We start from the raw sequence: 25,947 nt of genomic DNA, 5'->3' as shown, positions 1-25,947 counted from the left end.
GCCACTCTGTCTTGTAACCAAGCAGGAAACAGGGACGGAGCCAGCAGGGGATGCGATCAGCTTGGCTGCCAGAGGGGTCAGCGGGGAGCCACGGGGGTGGGGGGATTCTGGAGGCGTCTGAACCTTGAGGGGGCCTCTGCCGCAGTGCAGGTGAGACGCAGCAAGGCCCGAACAACAGGAGGGAGAGCAGAGGAGGCCTCAACGTGAGGAAGAGGAGGGCGACCCGCAGGACTCGGCCGCAGGCACAGCAGCCGAGCGAGGAGGCAGAAGCCTTCTCGGGCTCCCGGCAGGGACTGGGGGGGAGGCGTCGCGGACCACGATGGGGGCCACTGGAGAAAACCTGTCTCAGGGGGGCTGACCAGGCAGGTCCCGGGCTGGAGGGGCCCAAGGAGCTGCCGCGCGGCTGCTGGTCCGCCCGCCGGCACCACCTCAGCTCCCTGGGCACCACACCATCCATGCACCAATCCCGTGCACTGGCAGTCTTACCATGAAAATGTTGAAACGCTGATTTTCAATACATCCGCGAGAAAAGATCGTATGTACCCAAATCTTCACCCACATGCAGGTCCCCTCCCCCTCCCCCTCCCACATCTCCAGCAACATCTGGAAAACAACTAGACAGGGCCACGCGCACTCCCCGACGGAGCACCGGTCAGGACGGCTTCAACCCGTGGGCGCCTGGTGGCCCGCTCACCGATCCTGACGGAAGCCACGTTCTCCGTCACTCGCTGACAGTTCCAATCAGAATTTCTGTCGCCGTGTGTTTTCTGTCCTGCCTGACGTCAAATAATGTAATGGGGAAGCAGCACAAGATGTACAGGAACAGTAAATCCAGGCAGTCCAGAGGTTCCTGAGCATAATCCTAGCGTCGTCCAGAGTGGGGACCTGGGTTACTGTGAATAATTAGCCGACACCTATCCCGGTCTTGCCGTCACTCACGTGTTTTCTGGGATAATTTCGTCATAGAAAAATCCCGTGTGTTCAATCAACAAACCTGTGGCTATTTGTAGGACATCAGCAGAGTACGTTTTATGGCAATTCTCTGTGCTGCTCAGAAGCCAAAATGTTTTCCCACTAAAGTAGCTGACAAAGCAGGTACCACCACGGGGGAAAGGACAAGTGAGATTTTGTATCGTGAAACTCGATTTTTTTCTTTTAAAAAAATTTAATGGGGGGGGGAGCTCATATTCACTGGTCCATTCCCCAGATGCCTGCAAGAGCCGGGACCAGGCCTGGCCGAGACCAGGGGCCACAACTCCGTCTGGGTCTCCCACAGAGACGACAGGGACTCAGCCACCTGTGCTCCCAGGATGTACATGGGCGGAGGCGGGACTGGGAGCAGAGCCGACACACACCCAGGCGCTCCAGTACAGCAGGCTTCCCAACAGTGCTGTAACTGCTGCTCTTAGTTAGAAAGAAAGTCCTGGAAACGTGCCCTTTGCTGGTATCTGTTCCCCGGGGACGCCATTTCTGCCGAAGCCGTCTCATTGGCAGAAGTGTCCCGGGGAGAGGTGGGACGAGGTAGGGGCTGAGTTCAAGGAAGGCAGAAAACACGGAGCACAAAAGCCTCCCACACCCCCAGCTCCAGGATCCCTGCCCAGGGCCGCGCCTTCTTCCTGTTCAGCTGGGCAAAGGCATCAGGGGCCACTCCGCCACGCCCTCCCCGGGCTGGCACACTCCGTGCGCCGAGGGTGCATCAACACCGTGACTTCCACCCTCGCTACGACGACAAGCGGCGTGATCTACAGAGTTCACAGGGCGCAGGGCAACACTGTATCCTGCGCGGTGACCACCCTCTGCAGGACGGTACAGACATGCTAGTGTAGGGAAAGAGGCAGACTCCACAGCAGCGCGCGTGGAGACAACAATCTGGGGTCGGCACTGAGGCACCGCGGGTAAAAGCTGCCTGCAGGCCGGCTCAAGTCCTGGCTGCTCCACTTCCGATCCAGCTCCCTGCTAATCACCTGGGAAAGCAGTGGAAGATGGCCCAAGTCCTTGGGCCCTGCACCCACGTGGGAGACCCAGAAGAAGCTCCTGGCTTCGGGAAGCCCAGCATCCACATCTCAAAGTCATCCCGACAACCTTCCCGGTGCAGCCCAGTATCTGCCCTTCAAACGCTCTGCCCCTTCTACTCCGTAACCTCCTTCCTCTAAGGCTCCTCTAAGGCCGGGCGATGCCAGCCAGGCTTCCCCCTGTCTGATACCTTCAGGGGGAAAACGGACCCAGTCCTGGCCATTGCGGCCATTTGGAGAGTGAACCATTGGATGGAAGATTTTTATCTCTCTCTCTGCCTCTGCTTCTCCCTCTCTGTAATTCTGCCTTTCAAATAAATAAATAAATCTTTATGAAAAAGAAAAAAAAATCTAAAATTTTAACAAATTCTTAAAGGAGAAACATGGACCACCCTGAGAATTTTAAATCCCTGGTACCCTGACACAAGGCACTGCCAGGGGCCTACAGGAAGACTGGCCCAGAGAGGGGCCACATGATTTACCCTCACAGATACAAATGCACAAATCCTACCTCCCAGAACATTGTCTCCTATTGAGAAAAAGTCAAACTCGTCCAGGTGGGGCCAGAAACCCCCACAGGACAGAGCAAGGTCTCCAGAGAAGTGGAAACAACACAGCCTTCTCCCTGAGGTAGGGCCAGCAAACGCACCTGCCCCAGACCGGCACCGTGGAGTCCACCCAGGAGAGCCGGGAGCTGCTCCTCCCCAAAGACCCTCTATGGCACACGTGGCAAAGTCTGCCCAGCAGAGGCACAGAAAACTAGGACCCCTCCCTCCCTCTGCCGTCTCTCCACCACCCACCTCAAGGCACAGACAGACCAGACCTGCCTACTGTGGAGGCTTGGCCAGGGGAGCTGAGAATGACCTCCCAACCCCATGCAGAGACTTGTACCAGGAACCACAAATAACAGTCTACCAATGAGGAAGCAGATCACAGAGAGTCCTCCATTGTGTGTGTGTGTACACACATGTGTGCAGGGAGAGGAGCACACACTATAGAGAAACCTCCATTGTGTGTGTGTGTGCAGGGAGAGGAGCACACACCATAGAGAAACCTCCATTGTGTGTGTGTGTGTGCAGGGAGAGGAGCACACAGCACAGAGAAACCTCCATTGTGTGTGTGTGTACACATGTGTGCAGGGAGAGGAGCACACACCACAGAGAAACCTCCATTGTGTGTGTGTGTACACATGTGTGCAGGGAGAGGAGCACACAGCACAGAGAAACCTCCATTGTGTGTGTACACATGTGTGTGCAGGGAGAGGAGCACACACCACAGAGAAACCTCCATTGTGTGTGTGTGTACACATGTGTGCAGGGAGAGGAGCACACACCACAGAGAAACCTCCATTGTGTGTGTGTGTACACATGTGTGCAGGGAGTGGAGCACACACCACAGAGAAACCTCCATTGTGTGTGTGTGTACACATGTGTGCAGGGAGAGGAGCACACACCACAGAGAAACCTCCATTGTGTGTGTGTGTACACACGTGTGCAGGGAGAGGAGCACACACCACAGAGAAACCTCCATTGTGTGTGTGTGTACACATGTGTGTGCAGGGAGAGGAGCACACAGCACAGAGAAACCTCCATTGTGTGTGTACACATGTGTGCAGGGAGAGGAGCACACACCACAGAGAATCCTCCATTGTGTGTGTGTACACATGTGTGCAGGGAGGGGAGCACACACCACAGAGAACCCTCCATTGTGTGTGTGTGTACACACATGTGTGCAGGGAGGGGAGCACACACCACAGAGAACCCTCCATTATGTGTGTGTGTACACATGTGTGCAGGGAGGCGAGCACACACCACAGAGAACCCTCCATTGTGTGTGTGTGTGTACACACATGTGTGCAGGGAGGGGAGCACACACCACAGAGAATCCTCCATTGTGTGTGTGTGTACACACATGTGTGTAGAGAGAGGAGCACACACCACAGAAACCTCCATTGTGTGTGTGTGTACACATGTGTGCAGGGAGTGCAGCACACACCACAGAGAAACCTCCATTGTGTGTGTGTGTACACATGTGTGCAGGGAGGGGAGCACACACCACAGAGAAACCTCAGCCGGTGCTAGGCTGACCCGGCATCCCACAGTGATGAGCTGACATGGAAAGCCTGTCCACGTCGAGCACAAACTCTGCTCCGGAATCCACTATTCTACACTCACGCTCCTTCTCTCAGATGAAAACCAGTAAACACACAGCGAAGCATCGGGGAAGCCTTCAAAAGCAAGGTAGACAACAGAAATAGAGACGTCCCAAATGCTGGAGCCAACAGAGAAGCTTCCCAACAGCTGTGATTAGTGTGCCAAAGGCTCTGGTGGAGAAGCGGGAAATTTGCAGGAACAAAGGCGAAAATTCCAGCTACGTGGTTGCAAGAACTGGAAGAAATAAGCAGCACATCTCAAAGGGATGCATTTCAATCCAACCATGCCAGTGCTTACATTAAAGATAAATGGTTTACACGCCCCAGGTAAAGGGCAGAGACTATCTGGACCAAAAAAATAAAACTATGCCTGACAATATGCTATCTAAAAGATACACTTTTAAATAAGACACATGTGAGTTAAGAGTGATGGAGCAGAAGAAGATACACCAAGCATCAGTGATTCAGACGGAAGGCCAGAGCGTCTGTAGTAACTTTGGACAAAGTGGACTCTCCTAAGGCGTCTTGCCGGGATGGGGAGACTCCAGGCAGTAACAAAGACCTGCAGGTGTAGCACGTCCTCCTGAGGTCTGTAGCCTTTGTCTGTGTACTGACTCCTCCATGGTTGGGGCGCTGCAAACACACCCAGTATTAGTGAGGCAGATACAATGTAACGGCTCACAACCCTGACTTGGACAAAATTGGGGGCCCGCACAGTCCTCATGGGTTAGGTTTCACACGAGCAGACTTCAAAAAGTTCATGGAAAATATCTAGTATGAGCAAACTATCATGCATTTCATTTTTTTGCACTAAAATGTGCTTATCTTTTAATCCCCTTTTGCATGGACTTTTTGAATATTTTTGCTCTTTTAACCACCAGGGATAAATTGGTTTACCTTCAGTTACACCAGGCAGGTAAGGTTGGGAGGGGGAAACTGGCAAGACATCTTTTATCTCAGGGTGAAAACAGCAATAATATCTGGAATCGGTATTGCCAGGACGTCCCTCCTGGGCTCCCCACGCTAGGCTGACCCCTGTCATCGACTCATCCATTCTCCCAAGAACCCGTGAGCACAGTTGCCCCTCTTAGGAGGCCTGAGATGCTACCTGCAGCTTCCAGGTCACCAGGCCGGTCCAGGGAAGAGATGGAGTCAAGGCCAGTTTGTCTGAAAGAGAGCAACCCCTACTCTGTTAAGAACACAGCTTTGGAGCCAAATATTCACAGGGGCTCTCAGCGACTTTGTGAATAGTGTTGTGGCAATGGCAGGAGCCTCTGTCCTGCCAGGCCAGCTCCCGGGATCACAACCGGAGGGCACAGGCAATGGGGAGGGGTTGCCCACTGCCATGTTTAAAGGGCAAACAGATTTTTAAATTTATTTGGCAGAGTTATAGACAGTGAGAGAGAGACAGAGAGAAAGGTCTTCCCTTCATTGGTTCACCCCCCAAATGGCTGCTACAGCCAGAGCTGCGCTGATCCGAAGCCAGGAGCCAGGTGCTTCCTCCTGGTCTCCCACGCGGGTGCAGGGGCCAAAGCACTTGGGCCATCCTCCACTGCCCTCCCAAGCCATAGCAGAGAGCTGGCCTGGAAGAGGAGCAGCCAGTACTAGAACCGGCACCCATATGGGATGCCGGCGCCACAGGAAGAGGATTAACCAAGTGAGCCACGGCGCCAGCCCCAGAGCAAGTGGACGACAACGGGCTCTTCCCTAACAGTGCTTGTTCTTAGGGATGGGGGTGGGGTGGGCTGGGGAAGAGTAGCCTCTAGATGGACTCCAGCATCTGCTTCACGTAACGGCAATAAGCTTCTAATTTATCGCTGCAGATGAGCGTCAGGATTTTTAGAAGCAGGTGCACAGATTGAATTCAGTCCTGTTAGTGAGCATTACAGAGTCCATCTAATGCCTGGGAGAAACAGACATGGACGGACGGGGCTCCCACTGCCCCTTCCTTCCAGGGGACCAATCAGGCAGCCCCTAAGAGGGGATTGTGGCTCTAGTGTGACGGGCGCTTCAGGACCTGAGCCTGGGAGAAGTGCTTCTGCCCTCTGCCCTTTCCAGATGCGGGCACGAGGGGCGGCCAGTGGTCTCGGCCAGCAGGGTGGGACTTGGCCTGGGATCCCGCAGGTGCGCTCTGGGATCCCCCTGTCTGCCCCCTGAGGCTCACAAAGCCTTGAGCACGACTCCCGTCGCTGGACCAACCTCCTCACCTGTGTGTTCACAGCCCTGACCTTGGGTTCCAGGAAAGATGGGGGCTCACAGCAACCCAGGCTGCTTCCAACATGCACCAGGAAGAGGAAGAAGACTGGCCGGGGGAGCCCAGGAGGGTGACTGGCTTCCCCAGCTCCAGGTTTCTCACACCTCACCCGGCTTTAGACGGGCTATGGCGGGACGTGTCCTGGCGAGACTGGGATGGGACAGTGCCACTCTCTAAGCTGCTCATCCATAGTACCAGCTGGGAGCCACGCCCTTGAAGAAACGTCTAAACTCCACTACAGTTCTCTCTGTTTTCCTGGTATTAGTTAAGGGAGTTGTCAGAGTCGACAAAACGCCTGCTCCCAGTGCAGTGACATAACCTCTCCTAATTCCAGTATTGAATTCCAGATACAATAAATAATTGTTTGAGTATTTACTCCGATCGTAACCTACCTACTGGACTGTAGTGACACTTTGTTTTCTTTCATCCTCCCAGAACTTTGATGAAGACTACATCCTCGGAAAAAAACAAACAAATGTGCCTTCTAAGAGGCGTGGGCCCCCACTGCCCCACGGAGCCACTGAAATGCACAAACCAGCCATCTGCCAGGGCTTCTATTCTGACAAAGAAACTCGTCGGCTGCATCAAGAAAGCCAGGTTATAATGACTGCTCAACGTGGTTCTGAGGGTGAGCAGAAATGTCCCTCTCTTGTTTTGCGAGTGCCTTTTTTCTTCATTGTTCCAACTGGTACCGTCTTGGAAAGCGCGCTCACGGGAGAATTTTAATTTATTGACGCCTCTTGCCCCTACTGTGCGTTGCCGGCTCCCATCTGAGCGTAATGGATGGAGCAGATGCTTGACACGGCGGCGCGGCTCCATGACTTCACTGCTCAGAAACAGTTTGACAAACACTCACTCACATCGGTTCCCATTCGGCACAGGAAGCTGAGGTCGCAGTGAAACACGAGGCTCGGGCAGGAGTCGGCGCGCATGTGCTCGGCAGCTGGGCCTCCGTCCTCCGAACCCCTCAGCAACGCAGGAAGCAGCCATCATTTTCGGCTTAGGGACAAAGAAATACAAGTGTTGACACCATTATTGTAACATCTGGGAGGGGAAATAGGAGCAGATTTCTAAGTGCACAAATGGTGCCGCAGTTACACACTCTTGCATGCTTAATTGCATTCAGCAGCAGCGGTTCTTCCTAACACCAGCGGTTTCTTCCAGTTTCGTGTCCAGCTCGCAGGTAATGACCTTGCTCCAGAGGCTCCTCTGTGCACTTGCACGAATCCTCAAGGCAAGAGTTGCCTCGGAGCCCGCAGCTGCGCAGCCCTGGCTTGTCTGGGTGGAGCCGATCCCTCTGACTGTCAGCAGCGGGGTCCTCCCGTGCAGGCTGTACAACCATCTCCAGGTTCGCACTCGGCACATTGTCCTCATGGTGGGAGGGGCCGCTGTCTCCGCTCCCCCAACCCCAGCGTCTTCAGAACCAAACTCCTGTGGCTGCAGGTGCCGGAGGTGAATGCCGCTGGGGGGAAGGCCCTGGCTGCTCCTGGCACGTCGGTTATGGGTGGGACACCGGCTCAGCCGAGGGCACCCTGAAGACCTGCCTTCCCTTGGTGGTCAGCGCCTGCTCACCCAACCCCTCCATTCACGGTGGGCTGAGGGAGACTCCAGACCCCTGGAGCAGCCAACAGGCAGCCCATTGACCTGCTGCTCTGTCCACAGGGGATTGCTGCTGTGACGACCACTCCCGTGGGGCTGCTGGGCCTGGCACAGTGCTGGGGACACGCATGCACACGTGTGTGAAGTGTGTGTACACGTGAGCACGTCCTGTGTGTGGTGTGTGTGTGCACAGGAGCACCTGCTGTGTGTGGTGTATGTGTACACAGGAGCACCTGCTGTGTGTGGTGTGTGTGTACACAGGAGCACCTGCTGTGTGTGGTGTGTGTGTACACAGGAGCACCTGCTGTGTGTGGTGTGTGTGTGCACATGAGCGTGTACAGTGTGTGGTGTGTGTGTGCACATGAGCGTGTACAGTGTGTGGTGTGTGTGTACACAGGAGCACCTGCTGTGTGTGCTGTATGTGTACACAGGAGCACCTGCTGTGTGTGGTGTGTGTGCACACAGGAGCGTGTACGGTGTGTGGTGTGTGTGTACACAGGAGCACCTGCTGTGTGTGGTGTGTGTGCACATGAGCGTGTACAGTGTGTGGTGTGTGTGTGCGCATGAGCGTGTACAGTGTGTGGTGTGTGTGTACACAGGAGCACCTGCTGTGTGTGGTGTGTGTGTGCACAGGAGCACCTGCTGTGTGTGGTGTGTGTGTACACGTGAGCACCTGCTGTGTGTGGTGTGTGTGTGCACAGGAGCACCTGCTGTGTGTGGTGTGTGTGTGCACAGGAGCACCTGCTGTGTGTGGTGTGTGTGTACATGAGCGTGTACAGTGTGTGGTGTGTGTGTACACGTGAGCACCTGCTGTGTGTGGTGTGTGTGTGTACACAGGAGCACCTGCTGTGTGTGGTGTGTGTGCACACAGGAGCGTGTACGGTGTGTGGTGTGTGTGTACACAGGAGCACCTGCTGTGTGTGGTGTGTGTGTGCACAGGAGCACCTGCTGTGTGTGGTGTATGTGTACACAGGAGCACCTGCTGTGTGTGGTGTGTGTCTGCACAGGGGTGTGTGGCCCCAGAAGGAGCAGAGAGCACCGCATCGTAGCTTTCCCAGTAACCTCTGAGCTGGCCTACGGGCATGGCCCCAGGCGACTTCTGGCCCCCACAGGAAGCCATTCAGGAGGCTGTATGGTCCCCTCAGCCCTCTGGTTGTGGCGGGAACCAGCTGTCACAACAGCAGACACATGGCGATCTTTCTCTTTTATGTCCCCTTGCGACATTCAGAATGAGCCCACCCCTGTCATCATCTGTGACACAGCCCCGCTGGCATCACCCAGAAAGCGTGGTGTCCTCTGGGACCCCAGCCACGGGAGCCTTCCCCTGACTGTCTTGTCAACCCCTTCACAACACCCACCCCCAGCGCAGCACCTCCTTGCTTCAACTCCGATTCCCTGGCAGATCTGGAGGTGAGGCTTGGGGGCCAGGGGTGCGTGGGAAGGTAAGGGCCCAGGGCAGCCATAGTGAGAGAACAGTGCACTGTGCGGAGGCAGGGACAAGGTGGCCCGTGACTGCCCTAGGCCCGCTTTGTGGAAAATGCCAAGCCACTCGGCCAGTACTGGACAGGTGCACGGCAGACAGGTGCGTGGCAGCAGGCAGGGGTATGGAAGAGCCTGGTGTGGTTAACAACAGAAGAGCGGTTTCTCCCCTGCCCGTCCCAGCCTCCTCCCATGGATCAAGGAGCTTGCAGGTGCAGCAAAAGCCCCATCCGCTCCCGCGTTTCTCACCGAGGGGACCCAGGATGCCAATGCTGAAGGTCCCTTCGTCCGCTGATGCCTCTGCCCCAGAGGGCTGGGCACCACGGCGTGTGGGAAACTCTTCGCCAGGGGGAGGCCCTGCCCTGGAGGAGACCCAGAAGCTAGGTGTGACGTGGTGTCTGCTGAGTGAGTGACAGAGCGCCCACGACATGCCAGTGTCGGCGCATGCCCTCCACGAGTCCGATGTCCCACAGGGAAAACAACTGCGAAGCAACAAGACCAGGTGGTGGGCGCGTCCCCAAGCAGGGGGCAGGGCCAGGGCAGGCAGACCTGTGGCCCACATGGCACACCCCTGACTTCACTCCAAATTGCTTCATGCCGGTGCCCTTTTGCGTGGCCCGGCGTCCTCCCAGGTGCGGGATGCTGTACGGATGCTGTTGAGAAAGCCGGCGGTCAGCGCATGAAGCTGAAGCTCCACTCTTCAGCGTGGAGACTGAGCGAACTTCTCGCCACTCAGAAGCAAATTACTCCAAATGTGAGCTCAAGCTGGGAGGTGTGGATGAGGGAGATTGCTCTTGCAAAGCCGGGTTTCTCAACTCGGGCTCTGTGTGTGTGATCCTCTGTGGAACGTCATTTTACTCGTCCGTCTTGCAGGTAAGGAAGCTGAGGTCAAGCAGCCTTCCCAAAGCCGCTCCGTGGAGTCCTGGAGCCCTGGAGTCTGTGTGAGAAGCGTCTAGCAGATGCTGTCTGTCTGTTCTCAGTGCACTTGACCCTGGCCCTGAGCCGGTGAGATGGCCACTTCGCAGGCACCTGCAGGCTGAGAGGTGGTCCTTTGCTTTCGCGGGCATTGCTTTCCAGGAGTCCCGAGTGGGAGATCTCATGCCCATTTGAGAGCCGAGTTCCATCGTCCCAGAACTGTCTCCTGAGAGACCATGTCCGTTGGCCTCGTCACCTTGGGGTGCGGACAGGTGAGGCCAAGAGCTGAGGACCGTGGTGGCCTGAGTCTCCATCTGTCTGATTCAACTCCTCGGTGCCTCCACTAATGTCACAGGGATCAGCGATGCCACCAAAAGGCAGGGCCAGAAACCAACCGTAGTCCACAGAGGCACGAGGCCGAGCCTTCACGGGGAAGGCAAATGTCCCTCTGTGGGGACAGCGTCACTTCTCCCAGGAGAGTCTGATGATGTGACGATGGCTCACTTTCAGAAGGTGGCGGTGTCCGTGCCGCCGAGGGGTCTGCCAGGCAGCACCACGCCTGCCCTCCGTCTGCCTACCACAGCTGGCCGGGGCAGGTAATGAGCACCTGTCTGTGTGCTATGCACCTGCAGAATCTCCGCCATACTCCAAGTGGGAGTAAAAGCCCCCAAACCGCCTGTGAGGGTGGAGTTGCCATGGAAACTACTCCCTTGGAGTTCTCATCCTAATTCCCAATTGCGGAACAGCAGGAGATGTTCCGACCCACATACCTCAAGAGTCCCAGAAAGCCAACCAGGAGGCTGGCGGGGATGTGCTGGGGATGTCTGTGCCGTCCCCAAAAGGCCACAGTGATGAGAAAATGAACTCTCACCTTGCTCCCCGACAGGTGATAGAGCTTAGCCCTCACATGCCCGGCCTTGTGACGCATCCATCGAGTCCATCAGGGCACTCCAAGCCCAGCCTCCAGGCACGGGCGGCGTGAGTGACACCTGTGAGCTCACGGAGCTGGGCTCAGCCCTCACTCGCTCCGGTCTCTGCAGCTGACCTGCGGCAGGGGCCTGGGGGAGCCCTGCTCACTCTCTGGGCTCCAGTCTCTGCCTCGCTTTAGAACTGAAGGCTTCGGGGCTGGCTCTCACCCAAGGTCTCTTTCCCGCTGTAGACCGTCACGACTCGCAGTGGACAGGGGTGCTAGAGGTGCCGGTTTGAGCTGCTGGGTTGGAGGTCTACTACAGGAGGAGACCCCCAACAGTGGAGCTGGCTTGGAGAAGTCAGAGGAGGGGGCAGCTGTGACTATCTTTGGGTGGTTTCATAAGAAACCATTGTTGGGGCCGACGCGGTGGCGCAGCAGGCAAAGCCACTGCCTGCAGTGCCAGATTCCATATGGGTGCTGGTTCGAGTCCCGGCTGCTCCACTTCCGAGCCAGCTCTCTGCTGTGGCCTGGGAAAGCAGTAGAAGATGGCCCAAGTCCTTGGGCCCCTGCACCCATGTGGGAGACCTGGGGGAAACTCCTGGCTCCTGGCTTCAGATCAACCCAACTCTGGCTGTTGTGGCCATTTGGGGAGTGGACCTAAAGGGTGAACGACCTCTCTGCCTTTGCCTCCCTGTAACTCCGCCTTTCAAATAAATAAATAAATCTTAAAAAAAAAAAAAAAAGAAACCATTGTCTTTGTCTTAAAGTCATCACCAACAATCCTGTGAAGACTCTGTAAGCAAGATGGGGCCATTTCAGGCCTTGTCACCTACTGGAGAGGGGGCTGGTGGCTTGGCCTGCTCCCTTCTGACAGACAGGGGACAGAGGCTTCAGAGAAGAGCTGTGGCGTGAGCCACACGGGCAGGACTTAGGGAAGCTACCATGGCCACACCAGGCTACTTGGTGCCGTGTCTGGCTTCTCAGCTCTGAGTCGTTGATTCTCGTTGGGAACACAGCTCAGCATCTTCTCCCTGCTTTATGAACGCAGCCAAATTAAAACACACACACCTGCGAGGGGCAATGGGGCGTGGAAAGAGTGAGTTTTTTGTTCTCAAATGCAGGGCAAAATTATCTTGATCCAAATTCCCAGGAATATCGTTTGGGACATTCAAATGCTATGTGAAGTCCTCCCCCAAGCTGCTGTGTTTTTCCCACCTGCCTTCACCAACTTTCTCCCCCACTGGTGCAGCAAACAAGCAGGGGGGAGCCTGGAACATAAGGGGGTCGGCAGCTGCCCCCCACCCTGAGACCCACTTCCGGGCTGGCACAGGGACCGTTGCCTGGGCATCCAGAGCCGCTCTAGGAGCGCCTTCCCAGCCAGCAGGTGCGGATGAACCCTCCCAGGGAGGGACCACGTCGGACCCGGGACGAGCGTGTGTAGGGAGCGTTCCTGGAGTGGTGGGGCTCCCGTGGAACTTCCGTTTCTCAGTCTGGTTGCAAACGTCCCTGCAGATCTGGGCAGCACTGCTCGCTGAAGTGGTATCATAGGAAGGGGAGGGACACCCTCGGCAAGCCCTGGGCGAGCGAGGGTCCGGCCCATAATGGCGAGGCCGTCCATGCTCCCTCTGCTCAGCCCAGGGGGAAGGCTGTCACAGGGCAGAGGCAGGAACTGGGCCCTGATCTCCCAGCACACAGCGGACAGAAGAGGGGCAGCCTCTGGCTATGCCCTTCAACCCCCTGTCCTGGGTGCTTCAGGACGGCCGTGTGGTGGCTCCTCTCTGTCTGTGGCCCAGGGCTGCCACTGCAGGCCATGGGACCCAGACTTCAGCCGCCACAGGTCTGGCGGTCATCCTACTCAGATGGGATGTGCCGACGCTCAGTGCTGCTTCGCAGGGAAGTTTCTGTGGTTTTTTTTTTGTTTGTTTGTTTTTTTTTTTTTTTTTTTCAGACCTGGGAGCCATGTGCCCGACCTCCTCCAGGTAAAGGGGGTGTCACTGCCCAGTGCAGCCTCCCAGCCCCCCAGAGTGTGAGCCCCCGTGTGTGCGTCATCCGCCCTGCCACAGCTGTGTTCAAGGTCACAGTCACCTCGGGACGTCCCGTGGGCCAGGGTTGTTTCTGAAGCGAAGGTGCCGCCAGCTCCCACCACAGCGGCCCCCGCTCCCCCATCAGGGCCCAGCTGTCTGCTGCAGCAATCGGAAAGGCGTTTCCTAGGTGCGCAGTGTCTTCAGACACCTGCAGGTCTCGGGATTGACTTTCATGTCTGCAGGGTGGGGGTCCGGCCTGCGCCTCCCCTCGGCCCCATGTCCAGAAGGGACTGCTGAATGCAAACACTGCGGGTCTGTGTTTTTGCAGCTGCCTGCCTTTTCCCACTCGGTGCTTGTAACACCGGCGAGTATGCAAGGCCACAGTGTTGTTCCCATTTTCCAGATAAGGAAAAGGAGGCCAGAGAACCAGGAGGGACGCAGGCCCTCTGTGATTTCCCAGCAAGGAGCTCAGGGGATGAGGTTCCCAGCACAGGCTGGCCACCTCCTTGGGGGCATCACCCCAACTAAAGTTAGACGGACTGCCTACACGGGCCCCAGACATGGCTCTCCCTCCAGGCGGGGGACCTGGGAGACAGGGTACAGATGAGTGTGGATGAGTGACAGCCCAGCTGAACCGGGGTCCGACACGTACCTGACGTCTGTGTCCCTCCTGCTTCCCAGATCCTCCTTCCTCTGCGCCACCCCTGAGTGTTCAGCCAAGTGTGGTGAATGCTGCCGTCTGCCCGCAGGTGCAGGAAGCACTCACAGCCTCCTGGGCAAGAGGGACCGTGGGCTGAGGCTCTGGGATAGCAGCGGAGAGTGACAGGCAGGCAGTGCCCTCGCCCCAGGGACCCGGTGTCAGCAAAGAAGGGAGCTGGCCTGCTTGTAGTGTGGAGCTCAGATCGCTGTGCTTAGAGCACAGGGGAGCGCAAGGGAGCTGCCCCTGGGGAGCCCTGGGTGACCTCAGTCCGACTTCGCATTCTGAGCTCCATTCTCGGGTCCTCTCTGGGCTAAGGGGGGCCACCAGCGGCTAGGGAGCTGCATTGGTTGCGTATTCTAAGTTGCATCTGGGGCCTCTCCCTAGCAAAGGAAAAAGGGTAAACTAGGCAGGGGGGCAGGGAAGAGGCCCAGGGGAAGAGAAAGGTAAGAGGGAAAACGGCCAAGTTCTTCAGCGGGGAGGCGACGTGCCAGCAGGCAGGGCAGGGCTTAGGGAACCCCAGAGGAAGAAGCCATGGGCCCGGACATTGACCACGGGGGCTGGTGCTCACGGACGCGGCCACAGGAGAGTTTCCGGCAGGTGCAGAGGTGTGGGGGGGCAGACAGGACACCACGTGCTCCTGCTCTGAGCACTTTGTCCTCCAGCACACCCTCCTCTCCCTCAGCCCTGGCCATCCCGGCAGAGCACGCGGGGGGAGTCCTGTGCGGGCCACAGCCCTGCCGCGCAGCTCTGCCCACTGCCTGCTCCTCCCGCGGCTGCTGCCCCAGCGCTGATCGGCTGCTGGGTCAGGGCACTGTGAGCACGAGAGGGCAGCAGGTCAGTCCCCTGGGGGCTCACGCTGCCCGCCCGGAGCACGGCCAATGACCACTGTGAGCACACACGTTCTCAGAGGCCATGCTGGCCCCTACTGGGAGAGACACCACCCTGCCCCGTGGAGCCCTGCTCCGTCCCCACCACTCCTAGCTCCTCCCCAGGTGGTTCAGAGCTGGGCCCCTTCCTCTCCCGCTCACACAGAGGCCATAGCAGCAGGTGCCTCACAGGTCGCAGCTTCTGGGGGCCCTGTCCGTCCTGCACTCGGACGGAAGCAAATCCTTCTGAGGTGCACAGAAGTGCCAGGGAGGGCAGCCTGTGGCTGTCACTAGGAGGCAGGTTTGGTTTCTTCTGTGTGCTCCGGTCCTGAGCGGTGGCTCCATCCCGGGAAATGGATTGTCACGATGGTTATCACGGAAGAAGCAAGTCCACACACACGTAAATTGATAATGGCTGAAGTGCGTGGGGCAAAACTGTGAGAAGGACCAACAATTGGGGGCAGGTCCACATCAGCAAAAGTGCTCTAGAAAGTATTGGAGTTGAAGAGCACAATGCCCGTTGTAGAAAGTCCACACTGGGCAAGACTGGGACGAACGGGAGCTGTGTGGACAGAATCCCGATGGATGCGTCGGAGCTTAGCTCCCGAATGTACTTGGGGGAGAATCGATCTTGATGAAAAGGATTTGGGAAGAATAATTCCGTGACCAACTTTCTATGCCACAGCTAAATATTTCAAGGCTTTCTGCTTTTACTTTAAACTGATTTAACCAGATTTTCTCCAGGAAATACTTTCCTCAGAAAAGTTCAGTTTACAATAATTATGTTTCAAGTATTTGCACTCATGAACTGTGACCAAACCAGTCTCGGGATATAAAACCAGCAGCAGCAGATTCCAGATGACACGGACTGGACAAGCTTCTCCCTACCCTGCACTTAGCACAACAAACAGCACAGACGCACCTGCGAAATGAACTCGGGGCCCCCGCCCCCCACGGCTGCAGGAAGGCAGAGGCTGGGGACCCCAGTGCCGCGCGGCAGCTGGAGACGGGTGCCCTGGTCTTGCTTTTTGCCTCCTTGCTATTTTGAAAGAAAAAGCTCACAGTCCAGAAAGGCAGACAGACAGACAGACACAGACCCAGCGAAGGCCCCAGGAAAGCTGGTTTCTCGAGTCAAAGGACCGGGAAAGAGCATCCCGTTGGAGAACTTCCACGAGCGACTGTTCTGACAAACCAGACCTCAACAAAATGTAAAACTTTGGCTGTGTGAGGATTCTATTAAGAGAACGAAATAAGGGAGAAAATATTTGCAAACCACATACATATCTGACAAAAGACAGATAAAAATAATTTTCAGAATCCAACAGGAAAGCTACAAGCAATTCACTTAGAAAATGGGCGAAGACAGGCTGTTCACAGAGAGGACGAGCGGGTGGCAAATGAGCACACCAGGTACGTTCAATATCTTCCCCCATTTGGAAAATGCAGGCAAGAATGACAATGAGATGTCATGGTTAGAGCAGCTGATGTCCTGTAAAAGTTGTGATAATACCCACACCGGTGAGGAGACAGAGGACCTGGATCCCTTACAATAGCTGGGGGGGTGCCAGTGGGACAGACGTTATATCTCCAAAGGAACACCGGCCACATTCCTGGGCATGTATCCCAGAGAAGTGAACACGGATGTCCCAACAACCATCTTCAGAGCAGCTTTGTTTGCCACAAACCCAAACTGGAAACAACCCAAGCCCACTTCGTGGGGGAATGGCTGCATTGTAGTGCATCCAAGTGACGCAATACCGCTGGGCAATAAGAAAGAACAGAGTGTCAGCTCACAGGACTGGGATGGATCTCGGTCCTGACGGGTGATGTGCCACGTGGCTACGTCTACGCAGCATTCCTGAGCTAACAAGATTGCAGGAAGAACAATGAGGGGTAGAAGGGCACAGGGACCAGAGAAGGAGGACGGAGAGTTTTCACTGCAAACCCAGAGCAGGAGGCCGGGTGTGGTGCGAGGCAGCTTTGTGTCTTCACCTGCCGATCCCCGCTGTGCACAGGTGCTGAAGTTGCACACGCTACACACACACACACACAGGTGAAACTGGCGTGATCTGCAATGCTTCGGCATTAATTCTCTGGTTTTCATACCATACTTACAATCACGCAAGCTGTCACCATTAACAAAATACTGGGGAGAGGTATAGGCATCCACTGTTATCTTTGCAATTTCTTGCAAATCTATAAATATTTCAAAATAAACACTGAAATGCACGGTGATGTATCCACAAGCCCCAGGTTTCAAATAGTCACGAGTTAGGCTTGATTCCAAAATTCCATGGCCTGATTCTTCCTGGTTTGTGACTAAACCCAACCTTGAGAAGTAACATGCATTGCTCTACATTGATATTATTTGCCAGTTTCCAAACCCAGCTGATTCCTTTGAGTCGCTGTGGTTTTACAGAGATGGTTTTCCTCTTTAAACAGTGTTAACTCTTCAGGCCCAATGTCAACTACCCTCGTTAAAGGTTCAGTTTAACATTCATATCTCTGATGCATGCATTTCAGTGATCATTATATACATTAAGCATACGTTGAAGAGAATTCTGTAAATAGATATTGTGTGTAGATATGTATCTATCTGTAGATAACACACATATATCAATCAGACACGTGCCATCTGAGCCCACAGCTGAATCAGAGCTGCCCTGGGGGAGCAGGCGTTTTGCTGGGTGACGGTGACAGTCGCCAGGACGGGTGCTGGAAGGTCTCAGTGCTCCCAGACCATGACCAACTCAGAAGTTGTGTGTACGTGTGTGCGTGTGTCCCTGTTTCATGCCCTCCCATGTATGCACACGTGTGTGTGCTGCAGTGCCTGTGTATCTGGTGTGATGTTGGCATGTACACCATTTTCACATTGTAGACAAGGACACGTGCTTTGCGATTGCTGTGTGGAGCCTTGGCCCCACGCTCACTTCATTTGCTTCTAACCAGATTGAGACAGACAGGACAAGGGTTCGCTCCCAATATCCTGTCAATAGCCTTTACCCAAAACCCAAAACATCTTGAGTTATCTGGTGAATAGGATCGAGGAGGGGGAACTCCTCTTTCCTAAGAGGGTTTGCAGGTAAGCGCTAAGGTTTCTGGTCTCAGACCGCTCTTCATACGGAGCATCTGGGAGATTCTGCACTAATCACTGCCCACGTGGTCACAGCGCCAGTCCCAGCTGGGCCATTGTCAGCTCAAACATCCGACTGGCCTCCGCCAGGAGAAGCTTCGCTGATGGCGACACCAGGGGTCACCAAAGACTTCAGCGAAAGACGACCATCGGGGCCCAGCCTCCTCCAGCCGGCTCTGCTGGAGGAACCCCAGGGGACATTTGGAGGGTCCCCTCCCCCCAGCACATGTATAAGTGGGCTTCGCTGTGTTCTCCGAGGGTCGGCCCGCCCGGGCAGCGTCTGTAGCTCCTCTGCCTCTGCCGTGGCCGACGCGGCCCAGCTGTTCCAAAGGCCATGCCGCTGTGAGTGTGGCGTCGGGCAGCAACATTCATAAAACTCGTGTGTGTGTGTGTGTGTCCCTCTGTCTCTGTAAGTCTGCCTTTCAAATAAATCTTTACAAATTCATGGAAAATGTGTATTGTGAAAAAGTCTCGCATACACTTAAGAGCAGCGTGAACCCAGGCCCCAGCGCTAGACACAGGGCACTGGGGGCCTCGCGAGGGCTGCAGGCCGGGCGGCGGCATTTATGGTGTCTCAGACTCCAGGGGTCCACATCAGATCTCTCAAAGGCTTTGATGCGGCCTCTGAGCACTTCCCTCTGACACCTTCACCTGCACCCCCTTCTCTCCAGGGGCCACCTTGGAGCACAAGAGCGGAAGTCGAGAGGGCTGAGGGTGCTGGGTTAGCCACTGTCCCTCCCATTGTCACGCTGCAAGCACAGGTGAGCCCCATCCAAGGTGTCCCTGCACACCGGACGGCTCCTCCAGCCCAGGCTCCGGACAACATGTCTTCCCAACAGGGCATCTGGGAGTGTACCGTGTGGTGCCCTACGTAGGACGGCCTGGGAGGGTTCTGTGGGTCAGCAGCTCACCTTGCAAACGGCCTGGCCGGATTTTACTGCCCCGTGGCTGGCACCCGTGACTCAAGCAGAGCCGTTGCCACTCCTCCAGAGAGCTGAGGGCCCTGGCGCCGGCTCTTCACAGCAAAGCTCAGAAAACCTCGCTCTGGAAGTGGACAGGGAGCTCTGGGAAGGCCAGGCCTGACCCCTGGGACTCCAGGCTCGGCACGCACAGCCAGCTGTGTGGACACTGACCAGTCTGCCCTGGGGGTTCTGTCCACCGGCCCACAGGACGCACCTCTACCCCCGGATGTGACTGGACACGTTCTGCCCTGGATCACATGGTGTCTTTTCTAAGCCAGGGCCTCTGGGCTCTGCTCAATCCAGAAGTGCACTGGGCTGAGTGTAACCGGGCGTTTTAGGCAGCTCCGAGGCTCCCCGTGCCCTGGGGGGCGGGCCTGGCCTGTGCCATGTGGACTTCATTTGGCTGCCTGGGTCCTGCTGTCCAGGGGAGCGTTGGCCTGGGTGCTTACACTGAGTTTAATGTGCTACTAAACATGTTCTCAGCCATCCTGCTCCCTGATATCTGACGTATTAGCCAGTAAGTGCTGCTAGGGGAATAGAAGCCAGAAATACAGCATCAGAAATCATATTCGGGGGAAATCCTTCCTCTTAGAGTGCAAGCTGGCTTTTTTATTTTAATATAAAACAGGAGCCCCTGAATCCCACCCTCCCCGGCGTGAAGAAGGGGGCGTTTGACCTCTAGAACGAAGATTCTGACCGTCTGGGAAGCTTTCTCTGATTTGCTGGATTCTAGAAGCAAATGAAACTGGGTATCAGCGGTGAGAAAGGAGGAGGGAGGGAGCCTCCCAGCAGGCGGAAGACAGAAAATAACTTCTGCACCAGGAAGAGATTTTTTTTTTATGAAAAGTCTACGATTACACCGTGTAGGAAGTGGAGTGCTTTCTCTTTTTCAGAAGGGAAGACATAAATGCTTTCCCCTTGTCTGAGAGCCTTGGCGTGGGACACTTGGCGTTTTTCTGTCTCGGTCCGTGCGCACATTTTAGGAAATTCATCCAGGTCTCAGAGCGGCAGCATCTATTATTTCAATTGCACTCATTCCGAAAAACACACGAGGTATTTCCATCTGGCAAGCTCTGCGCCATCTCCCTGAGCAAAGGCCAACGTCTCAGCCACCAGGGCTGCGGGGCCACAGAGCCTGAGTTTTAAACTTCTGTTTATGTGGGTATGGCACCAAACGAAGCTCTTTTTTTTATGTTCCTGCAGTTTCTGGAAAACCAGCTGTTCTAAATTTGGTTGAAAACATTTGTTAAAGTCGCCCATAAATGAACAAGCACAGGCATGGGGCTGGCTTTGCAATAGGAAAAAGCTCTCCGGTTTCCTTGAACAAGCCGGGCTTCCTCCTAGAGTGGTTTTATATTCGGGGCTGTCTTTGGGGGATTGTTGCCATCCAGGCATGGAAGGGGAGGGCTTTCCACGCTGCCCCCTGCAGAGCTGGCCTGCTAAGCTGACCTGAGACAGTGGGGGCAGGCGCCCAGGGCCCTTCGCAGCAGGCGGAGGGGATGGGTCTGCTCCTGCTCTCGCAGGCTCGCCTGCCAAGGGGAGTTCAGAGAGCCTGGGGCCAGCTGGGCGGTGCCTATGGAGCTGTCATCAACTCCTCACGCGTGCCCACGGGAGCCCAGGTTTGGGGGCATTTCCGCAGTGAGCAGGATTGCGTGGTTTGCCAAGGAGCAGCAGGGAATGGAAATCCATGCACTGAGATCATTTGTCTGCGGTTAAAAAAAAAAAAAAAACACCGGCCACTCCTGGACGCAGCAGGGCCCAGAAGGGCAGCCTGGGCTCCTCTGAGACCCCCATGTCCGCAGTGTCCCAGGGAGGGCTTGGAGCCCAGGCTCCGCCACTCAGGGGCACACGACTCCGCCGTGCTCCCTCCAGGAAACAACGGCAAACAGCACACAGCAGCGCCCGCTCCTGGTCCCCGCACTGCCCCCAGCACTGAGTAGATCTTCCTGTATCAGACGCGGGGCAGACACGCGGTGTCTCGGGCCACAGCTTGGAGCGGACACGTGGTGTCTGGGATCATGGCGCATCCGCTGAGCTGGCCACGTGCCCTGGCAAAGGCCCCACGTGAAGGCAGTGTGTGCCTCCTGCCACAGAACACGGACCAGAGGGACTTGGAACCGTGGTGGAAACGCCGCTCCTGAGCCAGTGTCCCCCACACAGCACCCACCCCTCCTGGGGTGCCAGCCCCACTGGCCATTCTCACGGGGGTGGGTACCCATCCTCCTCCCACCCACGTTCTCAGTTCGTCTCACATCCCAGATGGATCACCCCTGGTCGGCTCTGGCCTCGATCCCCTGTCCCTGCAGTTGGCTCCACGTACGCTCGTCCAGGGACAGAGCTGCTTACTCCACGTGAGCCGTGAGCTGCCTGGGAGCGAGGCCTGTGGTCCCACCACACCCCGCACAGGACCCCAAGCCCCTTGGAGACCCCACAGGAGGGTGCGGATTCTCGCCACTGTGGGGGAATGTGTGCCGAGTCCCCCAGCGGAAGCCTCTGGGGTGAAAACACCTTTTCACGCGGAATTATGATATGCCCCGGTGAACACCGCTCTTCACGATGCAGCTAGGTGTGCGGGGCGGACGCTGAATGCAAACCAGAACCATATTGTAGCCCTCTTGACATTTCCAAAATAGTGACCAATAAAAGTTGCTATTTATGCGTGCCCTGCTGGTGACACTATTAAATCTTCGGGCTGCACTGCGCTCGGAAGGTTACGGGCTGAGAGCGGCGTGAATTGGAACCGTGTCTAAATTGGAATTTTATCTGGCACCATTTGGCTTAAACTTGGATCGCTAACCTTCAGGTTTTCCCCGTACTGGAATTATTCAATAGAAGGCTCACTGCTGTGTGGCATTTTTTAAAAGTGTATATGATATGAAAAACAGAAAAACTCGGGCAGGCTGCCGACATGTGTATTATGTTTGGAAAGGGCCATTCTCCCAAGGAGACGGATGAAAAGGAAACCCAATTTATTAGCATTTCAAACATGGTCGCAACCGCAGAATGAACAAACAAGCAATTGTGATTAATCTAAACTGAAAAGACACATTTTGCTTATTAGGCCCCTCGACTCTCCAAGCGACATTTTTTGGGTAATAGTTCAGATTTTGTTTTTCGCCCTGCCCCTCCGAAGTGACAGAGAATAATCTATTTCTTGGCTGAAGTCATCCCAGATAAATTAATATCATTTTTCATACAAGTTTGTTTGTGGAAACTTGAACCTGTAGTGTAGCCTATTGATTTCATTATTTGAATTAGGCATAAGAGCATCTACAGCTGTTTGCTGTCAGGATGTGAACCCGCAGAGCCCGCCGTCCGAGGCAGCCGGGCACCTGGTGCGCTCGGCTCACCTGACAGCTCAGCAACGTTGGCCCGTGAAAGTGCGCGTTCCCCGCGCGCCCACCCGGGGCTCCTCCCAGACAGACCGGGAGCAGAGGGGGTAGCAATTAGCGGTTTTGTTTTCCTGGGCATACACGGGCCAAGCCGAAAGTTGTTCCTGGGCCGTTTCCAAACATTTCTGTTCCTCGTGTCACGACCTCTGCGGAGCTTGCAGGCAGTGAACCACAGAGGAGTGCCGGGCGTAGAATAAAAAACGGCATCACATCATTTTTCATCGTGGCCAGATGAGGTCTGAGTGGAGGAACAAGGAACAGGAAAGAGGGAACATCTGAAAAATTGGCTCTGCAAGCCGGAATGAGAGTCTGCTCTGCGGGGCCGCTTTTTTTCCCCTTTCTCTCCACAGCAGTCAGGTTGTAGACAGATCTGGGTCTTAGCCTGCCACCCCAGGGCCCCAGTGTCAAGGAGGAGTGATAGAACACTGTTCATTTATGCAACATCTGTAACACATATAGCAAATTATTAATGCCTCAATGTGCCAACCTGCCACTGTGCATTTCTGACATAGCAGAGGCCAGGGGCGCGGAAGTCGTGCAGCTCAGCACCGAGAACCGGGCTCCCGATGAAAATTAAACTCAGGTGCTTGGGTCCGGCTGCCGGTTTTCCGGGGACGAAACGTGGCAGGCAGAGCAAGCGTCCTGTGTTCATGGGCATCAGGGTTACATATTCCATGGTCTGTCGCGCGATGCAAAGGACAGCACCGGGGAGGGCCAATGTCACCTCTCACGGCCACAGGGTGCCGCTGCGGCGTGGGAGCGGAAGCCACGTGGCTTGCACAGGCGACCAACGGAAGCGGAGGTGCACGGCCAAGTCCACGGCGAGAGTCCACGGCGAGGGGGCGGGAGCTGCTTCACTCCGCCCCACGCCACCCGGATCCCAGCCGCCCTGGTGGGGAAAGAACCTGCCTCCCTGCCTGGGCCTCCCATTTCCTTTGTTTCTGTAACGCAACCTGTGCCCCTTGCTTACGAGCTGACACTGGCTGAGCATCCTTTCACCGCTAGGCTACCACTCACACAGCTGCCCCCTGTGTCCCCGCACGCCCACTCGGCCACATAGCTTGGCTATGAGCCCACTCAGCCTGCAGACTGGACGCCTTTGCTTCAACGGTCAGCCAGACACTGGCTGCTTCCCTGGAGTCTGTCTGTCTTATGTGTTCGTTAAGCCACTTCATGACGGTCTGATTAACATGTATGAAGCCGCACCTGTTTAATGTACACCACCCCGTGAGCTTGGAGGTAAACAAATACAGGTGAAGCCATCATCAGGACCCAGGCCACACATGTATCTGTCTTTGTTTACACAAAGTTTCTTATTGCCCAGTTTATTTTTATTTTGTAATTCTCTAAATGTGTTTTTTCATTTGTGCTAGGTGCATTTAACATAAGATCTACAGTATTGACATAATTTTTGAGCCTACAGCAATGTATTGCTATTTAAGGGCCCTGTGTTGTACTGGTTCATCCTGTATAACCAACACTGTGTACCCTTGGCCAATATTTCTCCCTGCCCTCCATTCCTGGTGCCCACGGCTCTGCTCCCTGCTTCTTCGAGCTTGACTGTTTTATTTATTTACTTATTTATTTTTTGACAGGCAGAGTGGACAGTGAGAGAGAGAGAGAGACAGAGAGAAAGGTCTTCCTTTTGCCGTTGGTTCACCTTCCAATGGCTGCCGCAGCTGGCACGCTGCGGCCGGCGCACCACGCTGATCTGAAGCCAGGAGCCAGGTGCTTCTCCTGGTCCCCCATGCGGGTGCAGGGCCCAAGCACTTGGGCCATCCCCCACTGCCTTCCCAGGCCACAGCAGAGAGCTGGACTGGAAGAGGGGCAACCGGGACAGAATCCAGTGCCCCAACCGGGACTAGGGTGCCCCAACCGGGACTAGAACCCGGGGTGCCGGCGCCGCAGGTGGAGGATTAGCATAGTGAGCCGCGGCGCCGGCTGAGTTTGACCATTTTAGATTCCTCAGGAAAGCAGCATCAGCCAGCTCAGCCACTCGGCACCCGGCAGGCGCCCTCCCGTCCAGCCACACTGCTGCCCCTGCGGGACTGGCGTCTTCCAGGGCTGAGGGATGTGGCACATCTGTGAGCCACAGTGCGAATCCGGCTGTCCATGGCCCTCGCTCGGCTCATTCCCACATCCGGACTCCGGGGAATACGCTTCAGCGGACATCCCTTTGAGATTCTAGTTCTTAATCCTGAAGCAGGAGCCACACCCCCCCCTCCAAGGAACGCCGGGCTGAGGAAATGAGGCGAGGGAGTGGGACTGAGCACACGCACGATTCCCGGCCCCTCGCGTGCAGCTGCCCACACGCCGCGGTCCTGCAGGGCAGGAAGTGGAGCTGGGGGAGAGGCAGCCAGATGCCCCTGCCCGCTGCTTCCAGGACGGTACCCTGAAAACGCCCGCGTGTGTTTATGTGTTGTGCCGTCGTTCACCAGCCTCTCCCACTGCCTGCTCGTGCTGTGGGGTTTGTCCTCGAGGGCCAGGAAGCAGAGCAGGGCACACACAGGAGAGGACAGGGCCAGGCAGAGGCCCTCCAGGGACACGGCTATACATACAGAGGGCCCTTGCTGGGCCTGCGATCACCTCCCTTAGTCTGCTCCAACCAAGCCAGAGGAACTCATGCCGGGTGACGAGGTCCTGTCCGTGGCAGAAAAGAACCCAGCGAAGTCACAAAGCTGCCCCCTTGTCAGCCCTGGGGGCAGGGTGTGGAGATGGCGGGAGGGCAGGTGGCACGGGGGAGGCGCTGTCCCCGCCTGTTTCGGTTGGGCCCCTGCGCATTCGCCAGCACTAGCAGGGCCTTTGAGAGCCCCTGGATCACAGCTGAGGTGTCCCTGGAGGCCCAGCCACCTCGCCCCCCCCCCCCCCCCCCGCTCTGCAGATGGCAGCCTCAGAGAGACCAAGGTCCTCCAGGAGAGCTGAGGAGAGCGCTGCGTGCGACCCCGGCACTGGAGAAGCCGGGACGGCACTGGCTGTTCTGCTTCTGTACTCCCGGCTCTCTGCCGTGTTCCTCTTCCCGTGACTCATGCGTGTCAGCCCCACAGCTGAGCGCGCCGACTCCTTCACCTGATGACAACTGACCGCCCCGGCCCGGCTGCAGCCAGAATTCCGTTAGGTGGCTTTAGCCAGAGCCCCTCAGCCCTGAGGTTTCCCTCTGTTAACTTCCCGTCCTCCGACGCCCACTGCCTGAAGTGCTCCCTCGTGCCTGTCCCGTGCGCTCCTGAGTGAGGCCCGCCTCTCTCGGTGCTGCACCAGGGCGCAGTGAGAATCACGCCTTGGCCCCTGGGTCATTGGAGAGCGGCACAGGTGCTCTGGGCAAAGACCCTCGACTCTGACTCCACACGGGGAGCCGGGATCCCAGGCCACACTGCACCTCCCAGCACCCCAAACTACCCAGCCTGGCCCTTCCCTCAGGCCTGAGTGTGGGAGCCTGGGAGTCGCCATCCTCGGGGCCCCACAGCATCCCTGACGCTCCTCAGTGTTCCCTCTCCGAGGGTGCTCTCGGCTGTGATGGGCTCTTCTCCAAGATGACGCAAAAGTGGAGCCTAC

Source organism: Lepus europaeus, chromosome 17 (assembly GCF_033115175.1).
Source record: "Lepus europaeus isolate LE1 chromosome 17, mLepTim1.pri, whole genome shotgun sequence".
NCBI classification, from domain to species: Eukaryota; Metazoa; Chordata; class Mammalia; order Lagomorpha; family Leporidae; genus Lepus; species Lepus europaeus.
This window is presented reverse-complemented; position numbering follows the sequence as displayed.